Genomic DNA, 27,380 nt, shown 5'->3' with positions numbered 1-27,380 from the left:
GGAAACCTGGTTCAGTCTGCTTTTCACCAGACACTGGGAGATTAATTCACTTTTCAACAGGAGAATAACCTAAAACACAAGGCCAAATCTACAATGGAGTTGCTTACCAAGAAGACAGTGAATGTTCCTGAGTGGCAGAGTTACAGTTTTGACATAAATCTGCTTGAAAATGTATGGCAAGACCTGAAAATGGTTGTCAAGCAATGATCAACAACCAAATTAGCAGAGCTTGAAGAATTAAACAAAAAAGAATAATGGGCAAATGTTGCACAATTCAGGTGTGGAAAGCTCTTAAGAGACTTACCCAGAAATATTCACAGCTGTAATCGCTGCCAAATGTGATTCTAATGTGTATTGACTCCACAGGAGGTTGGTGGCACCATAATTGGGAAGGATGGGATCGTGGTACTGGCAAGATCAGAATAAGTGGAATGGTATCAATTGATGTGATTCCATTAATTCAGTTCGAGCCACTTACCCAGGAAGACTCACAGCTGTAATCGCTGCCAAAGGTGATTCTAACATATATTGAATAAGGGGGTTGAATACTTATTTAATCATGACATGGCCACCGGATTATTTACATTGACACACCCCAGTACCCCAGCCTCGTTATTGTTATTTTATTGTGTTATTTTATTTTTTACTTTAGTTTATTTGGTAAATATTTTCTTGCTTGTAAAGCGTTTCACGGTAAGGTCTACAGATGTTCAGCGCATGTGTCAAATAAAGTTTGATTTGACATATTCCTTTATTTTTCATGATTTTTTTAAACAAATGTTAGAATTTGTCTTCTACTTTGACATTACAGAGTATTTTGTGTATATCGTAGACAATTAAGACAGTAAAATCAATTTTAAGGAACTGTATCATACTAATTGTAATTGGTAACATATCATCAGGGTATCTCCAGGCATAAGCAACATAAGAGGTCGCTTATGGCTCTCTGCGCCCCATGGCAACACATGTAGAACTGCAAAAGACTTGCTTAAAACTGCAAAAATGTCTCCCAGCCCCATGGCAAAAAATTTAGAATTGCATGAAATGTATTATAACATTGCTAAATGTTCTCTCTGTCCGATGGCAAAATGTATAGAAATTAACTTTAAAACCTAAAATTCCCTCTCTGTCATCAAGATTGCCTGCTTGCCCCCCCCCCTCAAAAAATTAAATGTAATGGTCATACAGCCTCACATTGTGCCCTCTCTTTTTGTGGCATAATAAACTTAACCAGTTGAACTGCCATTTTGTGAGCGCCAAACGCACGTGGGATGAATTTTACAGTTGCTTATTATTGTCAGAGATAAATAAGTGCCTGTGCCGTTCACATGATGTTTATTCGTTTGTTCTTCAAATAAGGAGTTGTCAAAACGTCAAGAAATTACTTTCAATTGTCCATATCCATTAGGGCTAATAGATTGTCCCTTCCGTTACTTAATAGTCCATTTTACTCATCAAACTTCTTTGTAGCTGAACTTTCATGAATGATCCTCGTTCTGCACATAGGCCTACTTTGTGATGAATGACCTATTCTTGAATATCTGCTACCAAAACAACTGTGGCTCATGGTAATGAAAATCACAGTGTCAGTTGCTATTGACAACCCTCAAAGCAAGTTCAGCCTTTGGTCCTCTGAGGGATGCATCATTGTTCTTGCCAGGCATGAGATCTTGACTGCTGTTGCAGGCTTACAGCTCGCTCACCATTGTGGAAAATTATTCCTATGAATCGTTTTCTGAACAAGTATTGCCTATGGTCTGTTAGAGAATGGAGAGGTGGTGAAAACAGGAGCAATTGTCGAGCTTTTGTACATTTTGAACCCGTTTACATAGAATGAGACTCATGTGGAGCATCACAAAGTTGTACGCTACAAGTGCTTATCAATCTAACCTTATATGACTTTGATGTGATTATTTGATGTGATTCTCATCGTCCAAGTCTTTGAGGTCAACGAACTTGCCGTAGAATGGTCAATGTCGGCTATCCTCCGGCCTTAGTATGTCCAGCTTTCTCCACCAGTTGACAGCATAGCAGTCTCCATCTCTCTCCCTCTCCTCCCTTCATTCTCGCCCTCTCCCTCTGCGTGTTGTTAGTGGGACATACTGCAAAAGTGTTTGCCCCTCTTCTGATGACAGAGCCTGCGTAACAGTGTATCTTGTGTTTGAGGGTTATATGGATGTGGTGCCTCCATTCCAGTATGCCCCGTCCAGTGTTGTACTCTGTTGCCCCATGGATGTGTTAAACCTGTCTCAACACTCTTCCTCGGGCCGGACATGACATGACACAGATGCTCCTGTCCATTAGAGGAGAAGTGTTTGGCCTCAAGCAGCATCTGAATCAGCAGCACAGATATGATATGATGGAACTGGAAGAAGAGTGACTCTTGCATTTAGAAGAGAGGCTTTTGTTTTGCAGGGGAATGGGCTTTGAATGGGAGGGATGGAAACCCCATGTTTCTGTTTCTTTAATGGCTTGTTTATTAGACAGTTGTGGGCCTTGGTTATTGATAGGTCCATAAGATATCTCTATTAAAATGTCAGGCGTGGGAGCTGCTGCTTTGTTTTGAATGAATGGGAGTGCACTCACTGACACTGGTGCAAGAAACATGTACTGTGCTGCTCTGCTCTGTTAGCAGGATGCCATGGGGCTGCATTAGCATCTTTCCCTCTCTCTTTTTTTCTTCTCTGTTTTCTCCTCTTCCGCCCACTCTATGTTTGATCCTTTCTCATTTCTCATATCTCACTTCTCTTTCTTCCTCTCTTCTCCCTTTACTCCTCATCTCTCTACCCCTCTCTCTGTTCTCCCCTTTGCTCCTCTCCCTCTGAACTCTCTCTCTCTGTTATCACTCTCCTCTGGTGTTCATGGAACAGTTTCACGTTGAGAAGAGAAGGACTGAATCTCCTCTCGCCTGTGGCACCTCAGCAATCCCGCAAGATGAAAAGCGCCTTTTCCGTCTCTCGGATAGAGCCAGAGAGTACTTCAAACACTATTCCCTGCGCACCTCGAACCCATTCACCCTCTCATGGGCGTGTGCACTGCCTTTGATGGGCCGTGCGGGTTCACACGGTACACGCTGAACTGGACCGGTGCCAGCGTCACTTCTTAGTATGCCAGAGTTGCTTCTTAGTATTCGCTCAAGGTACATGGGTGCCGCAGTAAGGGTTGAGAGGGTCCATGCTTCCTGGTCGCTAATTACTATAACATTTCATGGAAAAGCTATTTATATCACAGTGCGGCACTGTAACGTACTGTAGCATTCCCTCCCCATACGGTGTGTTGCAAGGATATGGATGCAGTGCCCTACCCATGTACATGGAGGGAAGCTCCACACATAGGAACTGCTCTGGTCCTATGTGGTTCATTTGTGTCACAACATACCACATATAAAATAATTTGAAACTGTGTGTGTATATGCTAGTTACACAGAAAGCTGTCTGGTTTTATACTTGAGCTGAGCCCTGCACAAAAAGGTTGTATGTGTGTGTCTGTGTGCTGGTGGATGCTGGGCTAATGAGGGGTGAGGTTTTGACCCCAATAGGCCCTCATTTGTCACCTGTCCATGGCTTTGAGACCAGACCTTCCTCTCCCATCAAGGCTCTCTCTCTCTCTCTCTCTCTCTCTCTCTCTCTGTCTCTCTCTGTCTCTCTCTCCCAGCACACAACTGCGTACATTTGGAAAACGTTTGTTTGTCAAACGTTTGTTGATCATTTGTTACAAAAGTAACTTAGTTTTACATTTTTGCTTTTACAGCTTTTTAGTTACAAATACACTACCGGTCATACGTTTTAGAACACCTACTCATTTTAGTGTTTTTCTTTATTTTTTCAATTTTTCTACATTGTAGAATAATAGTAAAGACATCAAAACTATGAAATAACACATAGGGAATCATGTAATTAAACAAATCAAAATATATTTTATATTTGAGATTCTTCAAATAGCCACCATTTGCCTTGATGACAGCTTTGCACACTCTTGGCATTCTCTCAACCAGCTCACCTGGAATGCTTTTACAACTTTCTTGAAGGAGTCCCCACTTATGCTGAGCACTTGTTGGCTGCTTTTCCTTCCCTATGCAGTCCGACTCATCCCAAGCCATCTCAATTTGGTTGTCATTGGGTGATTGTGAAGGGCAGGTCATCTGATGCAGCACTCCATCACTCTCCTTCTTGGTAAAATAGCCCTTACACAGCCTAGAGGTGTGTTGGGTCATTGTCCTGTTGAAAAACAAATAATAGTCCCACTAAGCCCGAACCAGAAGGGATGGCGTATTGCTACAGAATGCTGTGGTAGCCATGCTGGTTAAGTGTGCCTTGAATTCTAAATACATCACAAACAGTTTCACCAGCAAAGCAACCCCACACCATATCACCTCCTCCTCCATGCTTTACAGTGGGAAATACACATGCAGAGATCATCTGTTCTCCAACACCGCATCTCACAAAGACATGGCGGTTTGAACCAAAAATCTCCAATTGGAACTCCAGACAAAAGGACCAATTTCCACCGGTCTAATGTGCATTGCTTGTGTTTCCTGGCCCAAGCAAGTCTCTTCTTCTTCCTGGTGTCCTTTAATAGTGTTTTCTTTGCAGCAATTCGACCACGAAGACCTGATTTACCTGATTTACACAAGTGCTCAGCATATGTTGGAACTCCTTCAAGACTGTTGGAAAAGCATTCCAGGTGAAGCCGATTGAGTGAATGCCAAGAGTGTGCAAAGCTCTCATCAAGGCAAAGAGTGGCAACTCTGAAGAATGTAAAATCTCAAATATATTTGGATTTGTTTAACACTTTTTGGTTACTACATGATTCCATGTGTGTTATTTCATAGTGTTGATGTCTTCACTATTATTCTACAATGTAGAAAATAGTAAAAATAAAGAAAAACCCTTGAATGAGTAGGTGGCCCAAACTTTTGACTGGTACTGTATGTCTACTTCACCATCAGCCAGTTTTATTGGTAAACTACAGAGTAATGTAAAAGTTGTCTTTTAACAATCCAAGTAATATTGTACACTGATCATAATTGGGTTTTAGTCCAGAAAGGCTAGATAAGTTATCTAGATCTTCAATGAGACCGTGCAGGGATCCAGATTGCACTTGAGTCATCGGTATATATTGACAATTTTGGTTTTTAAGCTCTGGATTTCGAAACACTTGATGTTCTTTTTGGATCAGATTTTAATTGCTAGCATTTCGATTGCCATAACAAATAGATATGGAGACAGCGGACAGCCTTGTTTTACTCCTCTTGACACTTCAATACTTTCTGAGAAGTAACCATTATTGACTATTTTACACCTGGGGTTGCTATAGATAACTTTAACCCATTGTATAAGAGATTCACCAAAATGACATTTATATATAAATTGTAGTCATACTTTATCAAAAGGCTTTTCAAAATCTGCTATGAAGACCAGTCCTGGTTTCTTTGATGTTATATATTATTCTATTGTTTCAAGTAATTGTCGTATATTATCTCCAGTGTTCCTTCCATGTAAAAAACTTGTCTGATCAGAATGAACAATATCTGGTAAAACCTTTTTAATTATATGCGCTATTAATTTAGCCAGGATTTTTGCATCACAACATTTGAAGTGTAAGATGCCTCCAGTTTGAATTGACTGAATCTTTATACTTACCACATGAGTCCTGTTTCAGTAATAGTGAAATCAGACCTTCTTGATGAGTACCTGATAGTCTACCATTTTAAAGGAGTAGTTAAAACTTGCAAATAATAGATCTTTGAGCACATCAAAAAATATTTGATATACCTCTACCGGTATGCCATCAAACCCTGGGGTTTTTCCAGACTGAAAGGATTTAATTTCCTTTTCTGTAAATTGGGCTTAACACAGATATTTCTTTACATTTTGTTAATTTAACTTGATCATTATTAGGAAAATAATCCTTACCGTTAACACCATTTAGGGGAGATGCAGGAGACTGACAAGAAAACATGCTTAAAATATTTTGTTTCCTCTTTTAAAATATAATTTGGTGAATCATGGATGACTGTCATTTTTAACGAGCTTCTGTAAATTAGTTTTTGCTAGCATTTTTTTGTTGAAGATTCAAGCGAAATGTATTGCATTTTTTTGAAATGTTCCACTTCGCTTTATTTTTGTAATAAACTACACTTTATTGTTCTTGAATAAGTTCCTCCAGTTGTTTTTGTTTTCACCCTAACTTATTCTATTCCATTATAGTAAATGTTTTATTGCTATCTACCTGTGCTGTTAGTTCCTCTATTTCCTTTGCAGTGGTGGAAAAAGTACCCAATTGTCGTACTTGAGTAAAAGTAAAGATACCTTAATAGAAAATGACTCAAGTAAAAGGGAAAGTCACCCAGTAAAATCCTACTTGGGTAAAATTCTAAAAGTATTTGGTTTTAAATATACTTAAGTATCAAAAGTAAATGTTATTGCTAAAAGATACTTAAGCATCAAAAGTAAACGTACAAGTATAAATCATTTCAAATTCCTTATATTAAGCAAACCAAACGGCACCATTTTCTTATTTTCTTAATTTACGGCTAGCCAGGGGCATGCTCCAACACTCAGACATAACTTACAAACAAAACATGTGTTTAGTGAGTCTTCCAGATCAGAGGCAGTAAGGATGACCAGGGATGTTCTCTTGATAAATGTGTGAATTAGACCATTTACCTGTCCTGCTAAGCATTTAAAAGGTAACGAGTACTTTTGGGCAACAGAGAAAAAATATAGAGTAAAAAGTACATCATTTTCTTTAGGAATGTAGTGAAGTAAAAGTAAAAGTTGTCAAAAATATAAATAGCAAAGTAAAGTACAGAAAATGCCCCAAAACAAACTACTTAAGTAGTACTTTCAAGTATTTTTACGACACCACTGTTCCTTTGTTTGTCTAATCTATTTTGACTGAAACTGCTTTTGTTTTAAAGATGAGTATTGAATTGAATGGCCTCTGAAATTGAGTGGCATCTGAAAGTGTCCTATACAATAAGGGGGTATGCTGTACCTATGTTGTGCAGGAGAAAGTCAGTTATACATTTTTTTGTCTCTTGTACCCATATACAGGTTGAAAATGGCAGATTTCACAGACCCATTCATTGCTCTGTTCGGTACAGTTGATGGGAATAGCCAGGAAGGGAAGGCTGTACTCTATTAGCCAAAAGGCTCATTTTGCAATTTTGGAAATTGGAGACTGTACCTACCTTTGCAATGTGGTTACAGGATTTAGGGAATGTAATGCATATAGAACATATTCAATACAATACAGCTTAGAAGTCAAATGTTTTACCAAATTTGGCAGGCAATACTGGATAAATGGTCTATTCTGTCACGCATGCTTCTGCTCCCCCTCTCTTGCGCTCGAGGGCGCCCATCATTACGCACACCTGTCACCATCTTATGCCCATCAGCGCTTCATTGGACTCACCTGGACTCCATCACTTTATTGATTGCCTCTTCTATATCTGTCTATTCCTCAGTTTGATACCTGTGTCAGCATTAATGTTGTTATGTTTCCGTTGTCCAGACACTGTCCGTGTTTTGTTTCATGTCTGTTACTTATTAAATATTCACTCCCTGTACTTGCTTCTCGTCTCCCAGTCCTCACAGAATCCTGACACCAATATTGGAATCATCAGGGAGTTTTTTGTTTGTTTTTTTGTTTTGGTTGGTGACGTCGGGTCCAGGTGCCGCTGGGGATTCCTCAGCTGGCTCGTCAGGCTTCCATGCCTTAGCTGGCTTGAGAGGTTTTCTTGCCTCGGTTGGCTTGACAGGCTCCCATCCCACGTCACGCCTCAGCTGGTTCGTCAGGCTCCCAATGCCTCAGCTGGCTCGTCAGGCTCCCACGCCTCGGCCAGCTCGACAGGCTCCCACGCCTCAGATGGCTTGTCAGGCTCCCACGCCTCAGCCGGCTTGTCAGGCTCCCACGCCTCAGCTGGCTCGTCAGGCTCCCATGCCTCAGCCGGCTCGTCAGGCTCCCACGCCTCAGCCGGCTTGTCAGGCTCCCACGCCTCAGCTGGCTCGTCAGGCTCCCACGCCTCAGCCGGCTTGTCAGGCTCCCATGCCTCAGATGACTCGTCAGACTCCCACGTCTCAGATGGCTCGTCAGACTCCCACGCCTCAACCGGCCCGTCAGGCTCGCCCAGGTGGGATGCCGGGTGCCACCCCTAAAGGGGGGGTACAGTCACGCCTGCTCCCGCTCGAGGGCACCAGGCTGTCCATCATTAAGCACACCTGTCACCGTCGTTACGCCCATCAGCGCTTCATTGGACTCACCTGGACTCCATCACTTTATTGATTGCCTCTTATACATCTGTCTATTCCTCAGTTTGATACCTGTGTCAGCATTAATGTCGTTATGTTTCCGTTGTCCAGACACTGTCCGTGTTTTGTTTCATGTCTGTTACTTATTAAATATTCACTCCCTGTACTTGCTTCTCGTCTCCCAGCGTCTGTCCTCACACTATTCCCCCTTCATAACTGGGTTGATGATCTGCTGCTACTCTGTGCTGTACTCCACTCAATATTTATTTTTAGTTTATCTACACTGCTTTTAATGACTATATGCTGTCTTCTTCTAATAGGTAGCACCTAATAGGAATTGTATCTTAAATTTGTAAATATGTGAGTTAAGTTTTGTTTTGCCCTCTAAATTTGCCATCCCATTCAACACTACAAAGAATGCCAATGTTTGTATCTTTGTCTTTGTTTTCTATTGTAAAATAATATGTAGAAAAAGAAAATGGCAGATTTGGCCCCTGATAAGCACCTAAATTGGAACGCAGTGGCTGTACAGTAACATGCTATAAATTACATCTGAGCTCAGGCGCTACGCTTTACAGCAGTGTATGGGTTTTGACTGATAGCCATGGTGGTCCGATTGCATTCTGTCTCCTATCAACACTTTTTATACTTTTGGTTCCAGCAAGGATGACACAAGAAAGTAGTCAAGACGGATGGCTTGATTAAGCCTCATTAGGTCAGGTTTTTTTAGCCTTCATATAGTGCTTCAGAAAGTATTCACACCACTTGACTTTTTCAAAATTTAGTTGTCTTACAGCATGCATTTAAAATGGATTAGATAGAGATTTGTGTCGTTGGCCTACACACAATACCCCATAACATCAAAGTGGAAATATGTTTTTTATTTTTTATTTTTTTTATTTTGAATTAAAAATGAAATTGATATGTCTTGAGTCAGTAAGTATTCAACCCCTTTGTTATGACGAGCCTAAATCAGTTCAGGAGTAGGAATGTGCTTAACAAGTCACATAATACAAAGTATTTAGTCAGCCACCAATTGTGCAAGTTCTCCCACTTAAAAAGATGAGAGAGGCCTGTAATTTTCATCATAGGTACACTTCAACTATGACAGACAAAATGAAAAAAAAAAAATCCAGAAAATCACATTGTAGGATTTTTAATTAATTAATTTGCAAATTATGGTGGAAAATAAGTATTTGGTCAATAACAAAAGTTTATCTCAATGCCTTGTTATATACCCTTTGTTGGCAATGACAGAGGTCAAACATTTTCTGTAAGTCTTCACAAGGTTTTCACACACTGTTGCTGGTATTTTGGCCCATTCCTCCATGCAGATCTCCTCTAGAGCTGTGATGTTTTGGAGCTGTTGCTGGGCAACATGGACTTTCAACTCCCTCCAAAGATTTTCTATGGGGTTGAGATCTGGAGACTGGCTAGGCCACTCCAGGACCTTGAAATGCTTCTTACGAAGCCACTCCTTCGTTGCCCGGGCAGTGTGTTTGGGACTTCCGGCGCCGACAGAGATGGCCGCCTCGCTTCGCGTTCCTAGGAAACTATGCATTTTTCAGTTTTTTTTACGTGTTATTTCTTACATTAGTACCCCAGGTCATCTTAGGTTTCATTACATACAGTCGAGAAGAACTACTGAATATAAGATCAGCGTCAACTCACCATCAGTACGACCAAGAATATGTTTTCCGCGACGCGGATCCTGTGTTCTGCCTTACAAACAGGTCAACGGAATTGATTCCATGCAGCGACCCCAAAAAACGACTTTGTAAAAGAGGGAAACGTAGCGGTCTTCTGGTCAGACTCCGGACACGGGCACATCGTGCACCACTCCCTAGCATTCTTCTTACCAATGTCCAGTCTCTTGACAACAAGGTTGATGAAATCCGAGCAAGGGTAGCATTCCAGAGGGACATCAGAGACTGTAACGTTCTCTGCTTCACGGAAACATGGCTCACTGGAGAGACGCTATCCGGGGCGGTGCAGCCAACGGGTTTCTCCACGCATCGCGCCGACAGAAACAAACATCTTTCTGGTAAAGAAGAGTGGCGGGGGCGTATGCCTCATGACTAACGAGACATGGTGTGATGAAAGAAACATACAGGAACTCAAATCCTTCTGTTCACCTGATTTAGAATTCCTCACAATCAAATGTAGACCGCATTATCTACCAAGAGAATTCTCTTCGATTATAATCACAGCCGTATATATCCCCCCCCCCAAGCAGACACATCGATGGCTCTGAACGAACTTTATTTAACTCTTTGCAAACTGGAAACCATTTATCCGGAGGCTGCATTCATTGTAGCTGGGGATTTTAACAAAGCTAATCTGAAAACAAGACTCCCTAAATTTTATCAGCATATCGATTGCGCAACCAGGGGTGGTAAAACCTTGGATCATTGTTACTCTAACTTCCGCGACGCATATAAGGCCCTGCCCCGCCCCCCTTTCGGAAAAGCTGACCACGACTCCATTTTGTTGATCCCTGCCTACAGACAGAAACTTAAACAAGAGGCTCCCACGCTGAGGTCTGTCCAACGCTGGTCCGACCAAGCTGACTCCACACTCCAAGACTGCTTCCATCATGTGGACTGGGACATGTTTCGTATTGCGTCAGATAACAATATTGACGAATACGCTGATTCGGTGTGCGAGTTCATTAGAACGTGCGTTGAAGATGTCGTTCCCATATCAACGATAAAAACATTCTCTAACCAGAAACCGTGGATTGATGGCAGCATTCGAGTGAAACTGAAAGCGCGAACCACTGCTTTTAATCAGGGCAAGGTCTCTGGTAACATGACCGAATACAAACAGTGCAGCTATTCCCTCCGCAAGGCTATCAAACAAGCTAAGCATCAGTACAGAGACAAAGTAGAATCTCAATTCAACGGCTCAGACACAAGAGGCATGTGGCAGGGTCTACAGCCAATCACGGACTACAAGAAGAAACCCAGCCCAGTCACGGACCAGGATGTCCCAGGTAGACTAAATAACTTTTAAAAAAATTTTAAAAACTTTTTTGCCCGCTTTGAGGACAATACAGTGCCACTGATACGGCCTGCAACGAAAACATGCGGTCTCTCCTTCACTGCAGCCAAGGTGAGTAAGACATTTAAACGTGTTAACCCTCGCAAGGCTGCAGGCCCAGGTGGCCACGCACGCCTACAACTCAATCATCAAGTTTGCGGACGACACAACAGTGAGTGGTAGGCTTGATTACCAACAACGACGAGACGGCCTACAGGGAGGAGGTGAGGGCCCTCGGAGTGTGGTGTCAGGAAAATAACCTCACACTCAACGTCAACAAAACTAAGGAGATGATTGTGGACTTCAGGAAACAGCAGAGGGAACACCCCCCTATCCACATTGATGGAACAGTAGTGGAGAGGGTAGCAAGTTTTAAGTTCCTCGGCATACACATCACAGACAAACTGAATTGGTCCACTCACACAGACAGCGTCGTGAAGAAGGCGCAGCAGCGCCTCTTCAACCTCAGGAGGCTGAAGAAATTCGGCTTGTCACCAAAAGCACTCACAAACTTCTACAGATGCACAATCGAGAGCATCCTGGCGGGCTGTATCACCGCCTGGTACGGCAACTGCTCCGCCCTCAACCGTAAGGCTCTCCAGAGGGTAGTGAGGTCTGCACAACGCATCACCGGGGCAAACTACCTGCCCTCCAGGACACCTACACCACCCGATGTTACAGGAAGGCCATAAAGATCATCAAGGACATCAACCACCCGAGCCACTGCCTGTTCACCCCGCTATCATCCAGAAGGCGAGGTCAGTACAGGTGCATCAAAGCTGGGACCGAGAGACTGAAAAACAGCTTCTATCTCAAGGCCATCAGACTGTTAAACAGCCACCACTAACATTGAGTGGCTGCTGCCAACACACTGACATTGACACTGACCCAACTCCAGCCACTTTAATAATGGGAATTGATGGGAAATTATGTAAATATATCACTAGCCACTTTAAACAATGCTACCTTATATAATGTTACTTACCCTACATTATTAATCTCATATGCTTACGTATATACTGTACTCTATATCATCGACTGCATCCTTATGTAATACATGTATCACTAGCCACTTTAACTATGCCACTTTGTTTACTTTGTCTACATACTCATCTCATATGTATATACTGTACTCGATACCATCTACTGTATGCTGCCCCGTACCATCACTCATTCATATATCCTTATGTACATATTCTTTATCCCCTTACACTGTGTATAAGACAGTAGTTTTGGAATTGTTAGTTAGAGTACTTGTTGGTTATTACTGCATTGTCGGAACTAGAAGCACAAGCATTTCGCTACACTCGCGTTAACATCTGCTAACCATGTGTATGTGACAAATAACATTTTATTTGATTTGATTTGATCTGATCATTGTCATGCTGAAAGACCCAGCCACGTTTCATCTTCAATGCCCTTGCTGATGGAAGGAGGTTTTCACTCAAAATCTCACAATACATGGCCCCATTCATTCTTTCCTTCACACGGATTAGTCGTCCTGGTCCCTTTGCAGAAAAACATCCCCAAAGCATGATGTTTCCACCCCCATGTGTAACGGATGTGAAACGGTTAGCTCAGTTAGCGGTGCGCGCTAAATAGCGTTTCAATCGGTGACGTCACTTGCTCTGAGGCCTTGAAGTAGTGGTTCCCCTTGCTCTGCAAGGGCCGTGGCTTTTGTGGACCGATGGGTAATTATGCTTCGTGGGTGACTGTTGTTGATGTGTGCAGAGGGTCCCTGGTTCGCACCCGGGTATGGTCGAGGGGATGGTCTAAAGTTATACTGTTACACATGCTTCACAGTAGGTATGGTGTTCTTTGGATGCAACTCAGCATTCTTTGTCCTCCAAACACGACAAGTTGAGTTTTTACCAAAAAGTTATATTTTGGTTTCATCTAATCATATGACATTGTCCCAATCTTCTTCTGGATCATCCAAATGCTCTCTAGCAAACTTCAGACGGGCCTGGACATGTACTGGCTTAAGCAGGGGGACACGTCTGGCACTGCAGGATTTGAGTCCCTGGCGGCGTAGTGTGTTACTGATGGTAGGCTTTGTTACTTTGGTCCCAGCTCTCTGCAGGTCATTCACTAGGTCCCCCCGTGTGGTTCTGGGATTTTTACTCACTGTTCTTGTGATCATTTTGACCCCACGGGGTGAGATCTTGCGTGGAGCCCCAGATCGAGGGAGATTATCGGTGGTCTTGTATGTCTTCCATTTCCTAATAATTGCTCCCACAGTTGATTTCTTCAAACCAAGCTGCTTACCTATTGCAGATTCAGTCTTCCCAGCCTGGTGCAGGTCTACAATTTTGTTTCTGGTGTCCTTTGACAGCTCTTTGGTCTTGGCCATAGTGGAGTTTGGAGTGTGACTGTTTGAGGTTGTGGACAGGTGTCTTTTATATAGGTGTCTTTTTATATAACAAGTTCAAACAGGTGCCATTAATACAGGTAACAAGTGGAGGACAGAGGAGCCTCTTAAAGAAGAAGTTACAGGTCTGTGAGAGCCAGAAATCGTGCGTGTTTGTAGGTGACCAAATAGTTATTTTCCACCATAATATTCAAATAAATTCATAAAAAATCCTACAATGTGATTTTCTGGATTTTCTTTATCATTTTGTCTGTCATAGTTGAAGTGTACCTACGATGAAAATTACAGGCATCTCTCATCGTGTTAAGTGGGAGAACTTGCACAATTGGTGGCTGACTAAATACCTTTTTGCACCACTGTACATTGTATGGACTCTGTGTGCAATAATAGTCTTTAACGTGATTTTTGAATGACTACCTCATCTCTGTACCCAACATATACAATTATCTGTAAGGTCCCTCAGTCAAGTAATGAATTGCAAACAAAGATTCAACCACAAAGTCCATGGAGTTTTTCAAATGCCTCTATAGGTAGATGAGTAAAAATAGAAAAAGCAGACATTGAATATCCCTCTGAGCATGGTGGAGTTATTAATTACACTTTGATGATGATGATGTATCAATACACCCAGTCACTACAAAGATACAGGCGTCCTTCCTAACTCAGTTGCCGGAAAGGAAGGAAACCGCTCAAGGATTTCACCACGAGGGAAATGGTGACTTTAAAACAGTTACAAAGTTTAATGGCTGTGATAGGAGAAAACTGAGGATGGGTCAAGAACAGTTACTCCACAATACTAACCTAATTGACAGAGTGAAAATAAGGAAGCCTGTACAGAATAAATATCATCCAAAACATGCAGTTTTCTTCAACAAGGCCCTAAAGTAATACTGCAAAAAAATGTGGCAAAGCAATTAACTTTTTGTCCTGAATACAAAGTGTTATGTTTGTGGCAAATCCAATACAAAACATTACCACCCTCCATATGTTCAAGCATTGTGGTGGCTGCATCATGTTATGGGTATGCTTGTAATCATTAAGAACTGGGGAGTTTTTCAAGAAAAAAGATACGGAACAGAGCTAAGCACAGGCAAATCCTAGAGGAAAACCTGGTTCAGTCTGCTTTTCACCAGACACTGGGAGATTAATTCCCCTTTCAGCCAGACAATAACCTAAAACACAAGGCCAAATCTACACTGGAGTTGCTTACCAAGTAGACATTGAATGCTAATGTTCTTGAGTTGCTGTGTTACAGTGTTGACATAAATCTGCTTGAAAATATATAGCAAGACCTGAAAATGGTTTTCTAGCAATGATCAACAGCTAATTTGACAGAGCTTGAAGAATTTTTAAAAGAATAATGGGCAAATGTTGCACAATCTAGGTGTAGAATTTTCTTAGAGACTTACCCAGAAATATTCACAGCTGTAATCGCTGCCAAACATGATTCTAATGTGTGTTGACTCCACAGGAGGTTGGTGGCACCATAATTGGAAAGGACAGGCTCGTGGTAATGACTGGAACAGAATAAGTGGAATGTTATCAATTTGTGCGATTCCATTTATTCAGTTCCAGCCATTATTATGAGCCATCCTCCCCTCAGCAGCCTCTTGTGATTGACTCAGGGGTTTGAAAACCTATCTAATCAAGATATACACTATATATACAAAAGTATGTGGACATCCTTTCAAATGAGTGGTTTTGGCTATTTCAGCCACACCCATTGCTGACAGGTGTATAAAATCGAACACACAGCCATGCCATCTCCATAGACAAACAGAATGGCCTTATCGAAGAGCTCAGTGACTTTCAACTTGGCACCGTCATAGCATGCCACCTTTCCAACAAGTCAGGTTGTCAAATTTCTGTCCGGTCAACAGTAAGTGTTGTTATTGTGAAGTGGAAATGTCCAGGAGCAGGAGTAATAGGCCACACAAGCTCACAGAACGGTTGTCACACTCTCTTCCCGAGTTCCAAACTGCATCTGGAACCAACATCAGCACAATAACTGTTCGTCGGGAGCTTCATGAAATGGCTTTCCATGGCTGAGCAGCCACACACAAGCCTAAGATCACCACGATCAAGGCCAAGATGGAGTGTTATAAAGCTCGCCGCCATTGGACTCTGGAGCAATGGAAACGCGTTCTCTGGAGTGATGAATCACGCTTCACCATCTGGCAGTCCGATGAACAAAGCTGGCTTTGGCTGATACTAGGAAAACGCTACCTGCCCGAATGCATAGTGCCGACTGTCAAGTTTGGTTGAGGAGGAATAATGGTGTGAGGCTGTTTTTCATGGTTCAGGCTAGGCCCCATAGTTCCAGTGAAGGTACATTATCATGCTACTGTATACAATGACATTCTAGACGATTCTGTGCTTCCAACTTTTTGGCAACAGTTTGGGGAAGGCCCTTTCCTGTTTCAGCATGATAATGCCCCCATGCACAAGGTGAGGTCCATGCAGAAATGGTTTGTTGAGATCAGTGTGAAAGAACTTGAGTGGCCTGCACAGAGCCCTGACCTCAACCCCATTGAACAGCTTTGGGATGAATTGGAACGCCGACTGCAAGCCAGGCCTAATCGCCCAACATAAGTGCCTGACCTCACTAATGCTCTTATGGCTGAATGTCCCCACAGCAATGTTCCAACATCTAGTGGAAAACCTTCCCAGAAGAGTAGAGGCTGTCATAGCAGCAAAGTTGGGACCAACTCCATATTAATGCCCATGATTTTGGAATGAGATGTTGGACAAGCAGGTGTCCACATACTTTTGGTCATGTAATATATTAGTGGTTTTTATTTTTTTCAAATGTTAATTTTTTTGTATAGATCGTTGGGAAAAAAAATACAATTAAATAAATGTTAATCCCACTTTGTAACATAGCACCGTTTTGAAAAGGTCAAGGGGTGTGAATACTTTCTGAAGGCACTGTTTCCACTAGTTCTAATGTGTCCATGATATTCGTGATCTCCTTAAGTTCTTGAAAGTGATAGTTTATAGTGTGATTTCCTTTACGGTCCATTTAAGTACATTTAAGTACTCCCACCATAATAATAGGATCGTTGCTTGTGAGTTCAATAGAGTGTTAGAAATATTTTTCTAAGAAGTGTGGATCGTCATTATTTGGATGGACCATATAGATTAATAAGTCAAATCTGTTTATCATCCACTAGCATATTCGAAAGGATCCACCTTCCTTGCAGATCTGTTTGGATAGTTTCACACTCTGATCAAAATGATTATTAACTAATAATACCATCACCCCTTTGCACATGACAGTACAATTTGCCCCACCCCAGTCCTTTTCCCCCAAAACTTCATCTGTAGAGTAGATGGAGAGTGAGTTTCCTGTCAACAAATACATTATATTTGGGGCGGCAGGTAGCCAAGTGGTTAGAGCGTTGGGTCAGTAACCGAAAGGTTGCTAGATTAAATCCCCAAATTGACAAGTAAAACATTTGTCGCTCTGCCCCTAAACAAGGCAGTTAACCCACTATTTCTAGACTGTCATTGTAAATAAGAATTTGTTCTTAACTGACTTGCCTAGTTAAATAAATATTACATCTCTTTTAGCCAGGTAAAGATTTATCATCATTTCTTATTATCTGCTATTACAGATTATAATTATATTTATATTTATAACTAGCTATACTTATTTCACCACTTACCATAATGAGATACAAGTTTTAGGTATACTTACCATGTATACTTACCATAATTCATGCCTGCAAAATTAATAACATAAAATACCATGAGGACCAAGCTGCTAGACCCTTTATATCAGATTTACAATGTATCTAACTGACCTCCATTGTCCCTCTCCCAAAAAGTCTCCCCCTATCCTGACGAAAGCCCTATCACCCCCTCCCAGAATCTTGCACTTTCATCAATTTCCTAATCCCGGAGTGCATGACACTCCGCCTGTCCCATACTTAACCACGCTATACCCCCCAGCCTAATCCTAAAGGTCTGAGGTGGGAGGTGTATTTACTCTATGGTCATTAATGACAGGTTGGCTGGCAAGGTCACAGAAACGATGAGGCAGAAGGCTGTGTGTTATGATTCTGAACGGTCAGATAGCAACAATGTGAAGAAGCTGCCGTGTGGGGAATCATAGGTGGCTCGTTTCAGCTCGTTGTATCTTGTAATTGATACCATGTCTAAACAGCTTCTACCCCCAAGCCATAAGACTCCTGAACATCTAGTCAAATGGCTACCCAGACTATTTGCATTGCCCCCTCCCCTCTTCTCCACCGCTGCTACTCTCTGTTGTTATCATCTATGCATAGTCACCTTACTAACTCTACCTACATGTACATATTACCTCAACTAACCGGTGTCCCCGCACATTGACTCTGTACCGGTATCCCCCTGTATATAGTCTCGCTATTGTTATTTTACTGCTGCTCTTTAATTACTTGTTACTTTTATCTCTTATTCTTATCCGTATTTTTTAAAACTGCATTGTTGGTTAGGGGCTCGTAAGTAAGCATTTCACTGTAAGGTGAACACCTGTTGTATTCAGCGAATGTGACTAATACAACTTCATTTGATTTGATGCCATGTCTATGCTAATATGGCTCAAATTCGCTAGCTATCTAACCAACCACTGTAACAACAATCTAAGCCAACCGTGTCTGATTTGCCCCATCGTTGTGCACGCATAGATTTTGTTGCTAAACAACCAACCCATCCATAGCCTAGATAGAGGATTTTAGTTGAATCCTGAATAGATTTTTAAGAGAGCACAGAATAAATACTAATTCAGATAAAATACACACGAGAAATAAAAATGCACATAGGAGTCAGTGTATGAAGTATCCTCTTCATTCTTTCCATTCTCATCTGTGCATCAAACGTCTAAATGGAGTTATTTTGCTTTATCAGTCATCCTCGGTACCAAGACACAACAGTTTCATCAGAGCGTATTGACAGGGAATCTTTGCAAATATAGCTGCAGCATTGCAATGATTTGACACTTGGATTACCATATTAGTTCTGTTATTTTTCGATTTTTGTCAATTAACAATTGAGAAACATAAGAAAATACACACACACACACACACACACACACACACACACACACACACACACACACACACACACACACACACACACACACACACACACACACACACACACACACACACACACACAGTGGACAAAAGTCTCCCTATTGACAAAAAGGGTCACAGAGTTCACAGCTATGTGATATATTGGATGAGGAGCCAATTAACCTCATTGGGTCTCTTTCTTCGGCAGCAAAGGAGAACCAGCTTACACAGCATTACCCCCACTCCCATACACACACACACACACACACACAAACCACTCCCACCAAAAAAACACAAGTCTTTTATAGTGTTGACCCTATAAAAGGGTCATTTCCTGAAGGTGCAGGAACCATAAACATTAAGAGGGAGAGCGCTAAAAGGACAGGCCAGCAGAAGCCGGACTGTCTTCAGCTCACTGGCCAGTGTGTGTGGGAAGTCAATGACTATGTGAGGTTTTTATATATTTATTCATTCCATGGAAGGCTATGTTTAATGGTGACACCTGTTCCTGTCCCTTTTCAGTCACTCCCGTCCACTGAGAAAGCCTCTGAAGGGAAAGATAAACTATGGTGATGACTTGTTTGGACCCTTGGTCATTACTGTTATTTTGTTGAAATAGAAGAACACACTGTACATTTTATGGCTAATAGAATTTCCAAGGACCAAAACCTATTAATACAGGGGGCGAAAATTTCACCAGCGTTTTCAGGAATCTCACTCCTTCCACCTTTCGTTCCGTATTCCCACGCTCTCCCCATGTACCCACCACATCAACCAGTCCCGGTGTGGAAAACTTGGGAGAATTAAGACATTACGATGACCATCATCAGACCAGTAACTGCATCACTTCCTCCTGTGGTGTGTGTGTGTGTACCCACTAGTAAGCTGGTATGATGCTCAGTGCCTGTTAAGGGGATTCAGGGCACTACTGTAGCATCCAGCTTGCTGCGCTGTATGTGGCCCATAGTGCGTGGGCATGCAGAGTGGTGGAAGGTTGCATGGGGGAGTGTTGGGGAGGGGGTCCACAGGGAGCAACAAGCAGCCCAGTCCTATCCTTAAGGGACAAAATCATAGAGGGGCTTTTATAGGTACACTTAAAAAGACCCAAAACAGATGTTACGTCTCACTAAAAAAGGAAATAATTACTTCCCACCAGTAATTAAGCACTGTGTAGAGGAGGAACAGACCGGAAGAAAGGAGAGGAGGGCAGAGGAGGAGAGGAGAGAAAATATAAAATGGAGATCATTGAGGGCATTATTACTGACGGGTGAGTCGGGCTGTGGAGGCGGTGCTGCGGAGACGTTTATGGCGGAGCCCATTAATCCTAAATTAAGGCATCTCTGATCAGAGGAAATGCAGCATGGACACAATGCCGGATCACACCAGGATTTTGAGGTGCCTGAAAGAGGTTTGGATGGTGCGGATTGAGTGGATCGCCACTGCCACAGCTGATGAATATCTGCATGAACATTTGATTTTAGCCCTTCTAAGTGGCCCTGAGAGTGGCTCCTTACTGTATTCATCCATCGCCTATGGCTGCATGCATTTCCGTTTCAGCATGCCGAGAGCAGAGATCAACCTCGGAAGTTAATTATATGGAAGCAGCACATTGTCCAAACGTCCAAATGTTATTTAGGCCCGGAGCCAAGTTGGATTATTTTAATGTACAGTGCTGGTGGAAGAAAAAGAGCTGTGACTGATTCGGAATGGGATAACAGATACTTCCACATTGTATGGACATTGTCAAGTGAATAGTATTGACAGAAAATGGTTCTAAAAGGACAGGGACTCAGTTCTAAAGGACAGGAGAATGGGGAACACGCTCTGGCTGACAAGGCCTGGTCACAGTGATTTTGTCCACAGTGAAATTCCTTGGCCAAGGCTTTGAGCCTTGAACGTTTATCCTTGAACTTTTATCCTTGGGCTTTGAACCTTGAGCCTTGAGCCCTGGGCTTTGAGCCTTGGGCTTTGAATGTGCTTCAGGGCTGCCTCAATAGCACAGTGAGGGAAAACAGAGATCCCAACCTCACATCATCACCCAAAGACGGGGGAATTGAGGGAGTGCATCATTTATTATTTTTAATATATGAACCTTTATTTAACTAGGCAAGTCAGTTAAGAACAAGTTCGATGACGGCCTACCAAAACAGCCTATCAAAACATCTTTCCTTTGTGGGTCCCTCTGACCTCTGACCTCTGCGCCCTCTCCGCCCTATAGAGATGAGATAATGACTTAGAATTAAATAATAAAGTTGTAAAATAAAACAAATATTTTATTAAAATAATGTAAATAAATTATGGTGAATACAGTGAGGGGAAAAAGTATTTGATCCCCTGCTGATTTTGTACGTTTTCCCACTGACAAAGAAATGATCAGTCTATAATTTTAATGGTAGGTTTATTTGAACAGTGAGAGACAGAATAACAACAAAAATATCCAGAAAAACGCATGTCAAACATTTTATAAATTGATTTGAATTTTAATGAGGGAAATAAGTATTTGACCCCTCTGCAAAACATGACTTAGTACTTGGTGGCAAAACCCTTGATGGCAATCACAGAGGTCAGACGTTTCTTGAAGTTGGCCACCAGGTTTGCACACATCTCAGGAGGGATTTTGTCCCACTCCTTTTTGCAGATCTTCTCCAAGTCATTAAGGTTTTGAGGCTGACGTTTGGCAACTCAAACCTTCAGCTCCCTCCACAGATTTTCTATGGGATTACGGTCTGGAGACTGGCTAGGCCACTCCAGGACCTTAATGTGCTTCTTCTTGAGCCACTCCTTTGTTGCCTTGGCCGTGTGTTTTGGGTCATTGTCATGCTGGAATACCCATCCACAACCCATTTTCAATGCCCTGGCTGAGGGAAGGAGGTTCTCACCCAAGATTTGATGGTACATGGCCCTGTCCATTGTCCCTTCGATGCGGTGAAGTTGTCCTGTCCCCTTAGCAGAAAAACACCCCCAAAGCATAATGTTTCCACCTCCATGTTTGACGGTGGGGATGGTGTTCTTGGGGTCATAGGCAGCATTCCTCCTCCTCCAAACACGGCGAGTTGAGTTGATGCCAAGAAGCTCCATTTTGGTCTCATCTGACCACAACACTTTCACCCAGTTGTCTTCTGAATCATTCAGATGTTCATTGGCAAACTTCAGACAGGCATGTATATGTGCTTTCTTGAGCAGAGGGACCTTGCGGGTGCTGCAAGATTTCAGTCCTTCACGGCATAGTGTGTTACCAATTGTTGTCTTGGTGACTATGGTCCCAGCTGCCTTGAGATCATTGACAAGAACCTCCCATGTAGTTCTGGGCTGATTCCTCACCGTTCTCATGATCATTGCAACTCCATGAGGTGAGATCTTGCATGGAGCCCCAGGCCGAGGGAGATTGACAGTTAATTTGTGTTTCTTCCATTTGCGAATAACCACCTCAACTGTTGTCACCTTCTCACCAAGCTGCTTGGCGATGGTCTTGTAGCCCATTCCAGCCTTGTGTAGGTCTACAATCTTGTCCCTGACATCCTTGGAGAGCTCTTTGGTCTTGGCCATGGTGGAGAGTTTGGAATCTGATTGACTGATTGCTTCTGTGGACAGGTGTCTTTTATACAGGTAACAAACTGAGATTAGGGGCACTCCCTTTAAGTGTGTGCTCCTATTCTCAGCTCTTTACCTGTATAAAAGACACCTGGGAGCCAGAAATCTTTCTGATTGAGAGGGGGTCAAATACTTATTTCCCTCATTAAAATGCAAATCAATTTATAACATTTTTGACATGTGTTTTTCTGGATTTTTTTGTTATTATTCTGTCTCACTGTTCAAATAAACCTACCATTCAAATTATAGACTGATCATTTCTTTGTCAGTGGGAAAACGTACAAAACCAGCAGGGGATCAAATACTTTTTTCCCTCACTGTAAGTGATAAGCAGAAATGGCAGTCACAACCATCATGGGACTTTTATGAATTGCTTTATTCAGTGTTGTCACATCATTCAACCCACATAATGCATCGTGCATTTAATGTCCAAAAAATAATCAAAACCAAAATCGAACTGACCTCAAAAAGCACTAATTGCTCATCACTAGTTGTTGGAGTGGAAGGAAACCACTCGGGAATTGAGGCCAATGGTAACTCTAAAACAACTAGAGAGTTTAATGGCTCTCATAGGAGAAAACTAAGGATGGATCAACAACATTGTAGTTAATCCACAATACTAACCTAAATGACAGAGTGAAAAGAAGGAAGCCTGTACAGAACATGCATCCTGTTTGCAATAAGAAACTAAAGTAATTCTGCAAAATGTGGCAAAGAAATGAACTTTATGTCCTGAATACAATGTCTTATGTTTGCCGCAATTCAAACACAACACATCACTGAGTACCACTCTTCATATTTGTGGTGGTGGATGCATCATGTTATGGGTATGCTTGTCATCGGCAAGGACTGTGAAGTTTTTTATGATAAAAAGAAACAGAATAGAGCTTAGCAATGGTAAAATCCTAGAGGAAATCCGGGTTCAGTCTGCTTTCCAACAAACACTGGAAGACAAAATCACTTTCCAGCAGGACAATAAAATAAAACACCAGGCCAAACCCAGCGGAAATATAATTAGCATAATAAAAAAATCACCATACAAATGTGTTTGTTTAAGCCAGAGATGTCTGTTTTCTTGCATTGGATGCATCTCAATTCACCGCATCCGCGTACGTTGCACTTTCACATCTGCGGTGAATGGTGACATAGCGTCCATGACAAATTGTCCGTGGCGTCTGAACGGTTTGGAAATACAGTTAAAATCAGAAGTTGACATACACCGTAGCCAAATACATTTGAACTCAGTTTTTCACAATTCCTGTCTTAAGTCAGTTAGGATCACCACTTTATTGTAAGAATGTGAAATGTCAGAATAACAGTAGAGAGAAAGATTTATTTCAGTTTTTATTTCTATCATCAGATTCCCAGTGGGTCAAACGTTTACATACACTCAATTAGAATTTGGTAGCATTGCCTTTAAATTATTTAACTTGGGTCAAACGTTTCCACAAGCTTCCCACAATAAGTTGGATGAATTTTGGCCCGTTCCTCCTGGTGTAACTTGGTCAGGTTTGTAGGCCTCCTTGCTCGCACACACTTTATCAGTTCTGCCCACAAATGTTCTATAGGATTGAGGTCAGGGCTTTGTGATGGCCACTCCAATACCTTGACTTTGTTGTCCTTAAGCTATTTTGCCACAACTTTGGAAGTATCCTTGGGGTCATTGTCCATTTGGAAGACCCATTTGCGACCAAGCTTTAATGTCCTGACTGATGTCTTGAGATGTTGCTTCAATATATCCACATAATATTCCCCCTCATGATGCCATCTATTTTGTGAAGTGCACCAGTCCCTCCTGCAGCAAAGCACCCCCACAACATGATGCTGCCATCCCCGTGCTTCACGGTTGGGATGGTGTTCTTCGGCTTGTAAGCCTCCCCCTTTTTCCTCCAAACATAACAATGGTCATTATGGCCAAACAGTTCTATTTTTGTTTCATCAGACCAGAGGACATTTCTCCAAAAAGTATGATCTTTGTCTCCATGTGCAGCTGCAAACCGTAGTCTGGCTTTTTTTATGGCGGTTTTGAAGCAGTGGCTTCTTCCTTGCTGAGCGGCCTTTCAGGTTATGTCGATATGGGACTCGTTTTACTGTGGATAGAGATACTTTTGTACCCGTTTCCTCCAGCATCTTCACAAGGTCCTTTGCTGTTGTTCTGGGATTGATTTGCACTTTTCGCACCAAAGTCCGTTCATCTCTAGGAGACAGAACGCATCTCCTTCCTGAGCGGTATGACTCCGTGTTCCCATGGTGTTTATACTTGCCTACTATTGTTTGTACAGATGAACGTGGTATCTTCAGGCGTTTGGCAATTGCTCCCAAGGATGAACCAGACTTGTGGAGGTCTACAATTTTTCTTCTGAGGTCTTGGCTGATTTCTTTTGATTTTCCCATGGTGTCAAGCAAAGAGGCACTGAGTTTGAAGGTAGACCTTGAAATACATCCACAGGTACACCTCCAATTTACTCAAATGATGTCAATTAGCCTATCAGAAGCTTCTAAAGCCATTACATAATTTTGGGGAATTTTCCAAGCTGTTTAAAGGCACAGTCAACTTAGTGTATGTAAACTTCTCACCCACTGGAATTGTGATACAGTGAATTCTAAGTGAAATAATCTGTCTGTAAACAATTTTTGGAAATGTTACTTGTGTCATGCACAAAGTAGATGTCCTAACCAACCTGCCAAAACTATAGTTTGTTAACAAGAAATTTGTGGAGTGGTTGAAAAACGAGTTTTAATGACAACCTAAGTGTATGTAAACTTCTGACTTCAACTGTATGAGACTGTCACGAACACGACGATGTTCTCCGTTTAGCTCTATGACCCCACAAGTGTCTTGGGACTCATCTGAAGACGGTACAACTGATCTGCCAAATTCTGTCTGTAGTGTCTGAACAGTTTGGAGAGGTGAGACTCACAGGAACATGTACAGTTTGGAGAGGTGAGACTCATAGGAACACATACAGTTTGGAGAGGTGAGACTCACAGGAACACGTACAGTTTGGAGAGGTGAGACTCACAGGAACACGTACAGTTTGGAGAGGTGAGACTCACAGGAACACGTACAGTTTGGAGAGGTGAGACTCACAGGAACACGTACAGTTTGGAGAGGTGAGACTCGCACGAACACGTACATGTTGGTTGTTTACTCTAGGATGCCCACGGTCCTCACAGGATTCGCCTGAAGGTCCACAAGAACCAGTTGAAAAAAGTTATGAAAGTTTACAGTATATGGAAACTGTTAAGTAACAAAGGGGTTAAATTCATGTAAAAAAAACATATATATATATTTAACAAGTGTTTATCTCAGATATATGACAGGCACTTCAGGACAAACTTTCTTTAGATTCTTTGGAGGTACTATGTGTTGTTCCATGTCGTGAATCTGTTATTAAATGTGTTTGTATGGGCTAATAGCACGGAGGACAATATTTTTTTGATACGTCAAAGGGTCTTAAAATTCTAAATCAAATAGCAAAATGATCCTTTGTATGAACTTTCTAAAAAAATTCCATATAGCTTAGTTGAACCCCCACCCCCCTTGAAAATGGCTGTCTAGCGATGATCAACAATCAGAGCTTGAATAATGTTTTTAAGAATAATGTGCAAATACTGTACAATCCAGGTGGGCAAAGCTCTTAGCGACTTATGCAGAAAGACTAGCAGCTGTAATCGCTACCAAAGGTGATTCTAAGATTTAACGATTTAGGGGGTTGAAAAAATAGGGAAAAATATGGGGGTATTGTGTGTACATGGGTGAGAAAAAAATAGATTTAATCCATTTTGAATTCAGGCCACAAAATGTGGAATAAGTCAAGGGCTATGAATACTTTCTGAAGGCACTTTAGTTGAAATGAATGGACATTGTGTTGTTTATATGATTTGGCAATATTTTCTTTAAATTCTTTGCAGAATCCGTTGCTTTCCAGAATCGGTCATATCCCTTCTCGGTCAGAATCCATCAGAACACACACATGCATGCACACACACGCATGCATGCACGGACACGCACAACACACCCCAAACCCTTCTCGTTTCCTGCTGTCCAGCTGTCCGGCTTATTTCAGCTCACTGCGCTCTCTCTCTTTCTCCCTCCCTCCCTTTCTCCATTTCCCTCTCCCACAGTTCTGCATGCATTTCTGTGGTTCAGTTCTTTTCTGTGGAAGGGTTTTATTATTATTGTAAGAGACCCCTATCCCTGTCTTGGGGAGAGAGTCTGTTTGGGGCCCCTGTGTATGTGTGTGTGTATGTGTGTGCGCTCACTGGGTTGGAACAGGGAGTATTAGGAGGTGTCTTTTGTTGCTCCTGGGGGGCTCCTGTGCTCAGTCCTAATAGGAGTCTTGTGCCTGCCGTTGTCCCAGGGGAGGGGGTCTGAATGACGGGTCTAACTTCACATCCCCCCCTTCCACACCTCTACCCCTGCCTCCCCCACTCTCTTCTCCTCCCCTTTGGGGCAGCCCGAGAGACAAAGAGGGAGTGGGGGTGGGATGGTTGAGGGGGTGCACTGTGGCCTCTGTCTTATTAGAAGGGTCGTGAACGTGTCACAATGATTAATTTGCCGAGGTGTGCGGGGATACCCTAGAGTCACATTTATCTAACGCCAGGGCTCCCAAATGTGCACTCGCCACAAAATGGCACATTTGCATTTCCCATTAAGAAAAGAAAATACAGATATATATGCAAATGCGATCCCCATCTTGATTTATGCCATTATGCACTATCGTTTTGGACATTCACAATAGATTACCGTTTTCTGAATTTTTTCGCTCTTTTTTTCGGCAGTCTATCTATTGAGCCTGATTGGCACGATGTTCCCTTTTTACTGCACGTGTGGACACACACACACACACACACACACACACACACACACACACACACACACACACACACACACACACACACACACACACACACACACACACACACACACACACACACACACACACACACACACACACACGTGGGGACTTCAAAACCACCAATGTTGTTTGAATGCAAGTTCAAACCATGATCATTACATTTTTAGGAATCCAAGAAACAGGAAGCACCCTGAATTGAACTTGC

The 27,380-nt window shown here is 42.2% G+C and overlaps 1 protein-coding gene across 2 annotated transcripts in view; it reads left to right on the top strand.

The window, feature by feature from the left end:
• The window catches only part of LOC118388680 (growth/differentiation factor 11-like), a 57,574-nt gene that overhangs the window by 10,590 nt on the left and 19,604 nt on the right, over nucleotides 1-27,380 (top strand). The gene's annotated exons all lie outside the window — the stretch shown is intronic.

Source organism: Oncorhynchus keta, chromosome 10, assembly GCF_023373465.1.
Source record: "Oncorhynchus keta strain PuntledgeMale-10-30-2019 chromosome 10, Oket_V2, whole genome shotgun sequence".
In the NCBI taxonomy this organism is placed as follows: Eukaryota; Metazoa; Chordata; class Actinopteri; order Salmoniformes; family Salmonidae; genus Oncorhynchus; species Oncorhynchus keta.
This window is presented reverse-complemented; position numbering and strand designations above follow the sequence as displayed.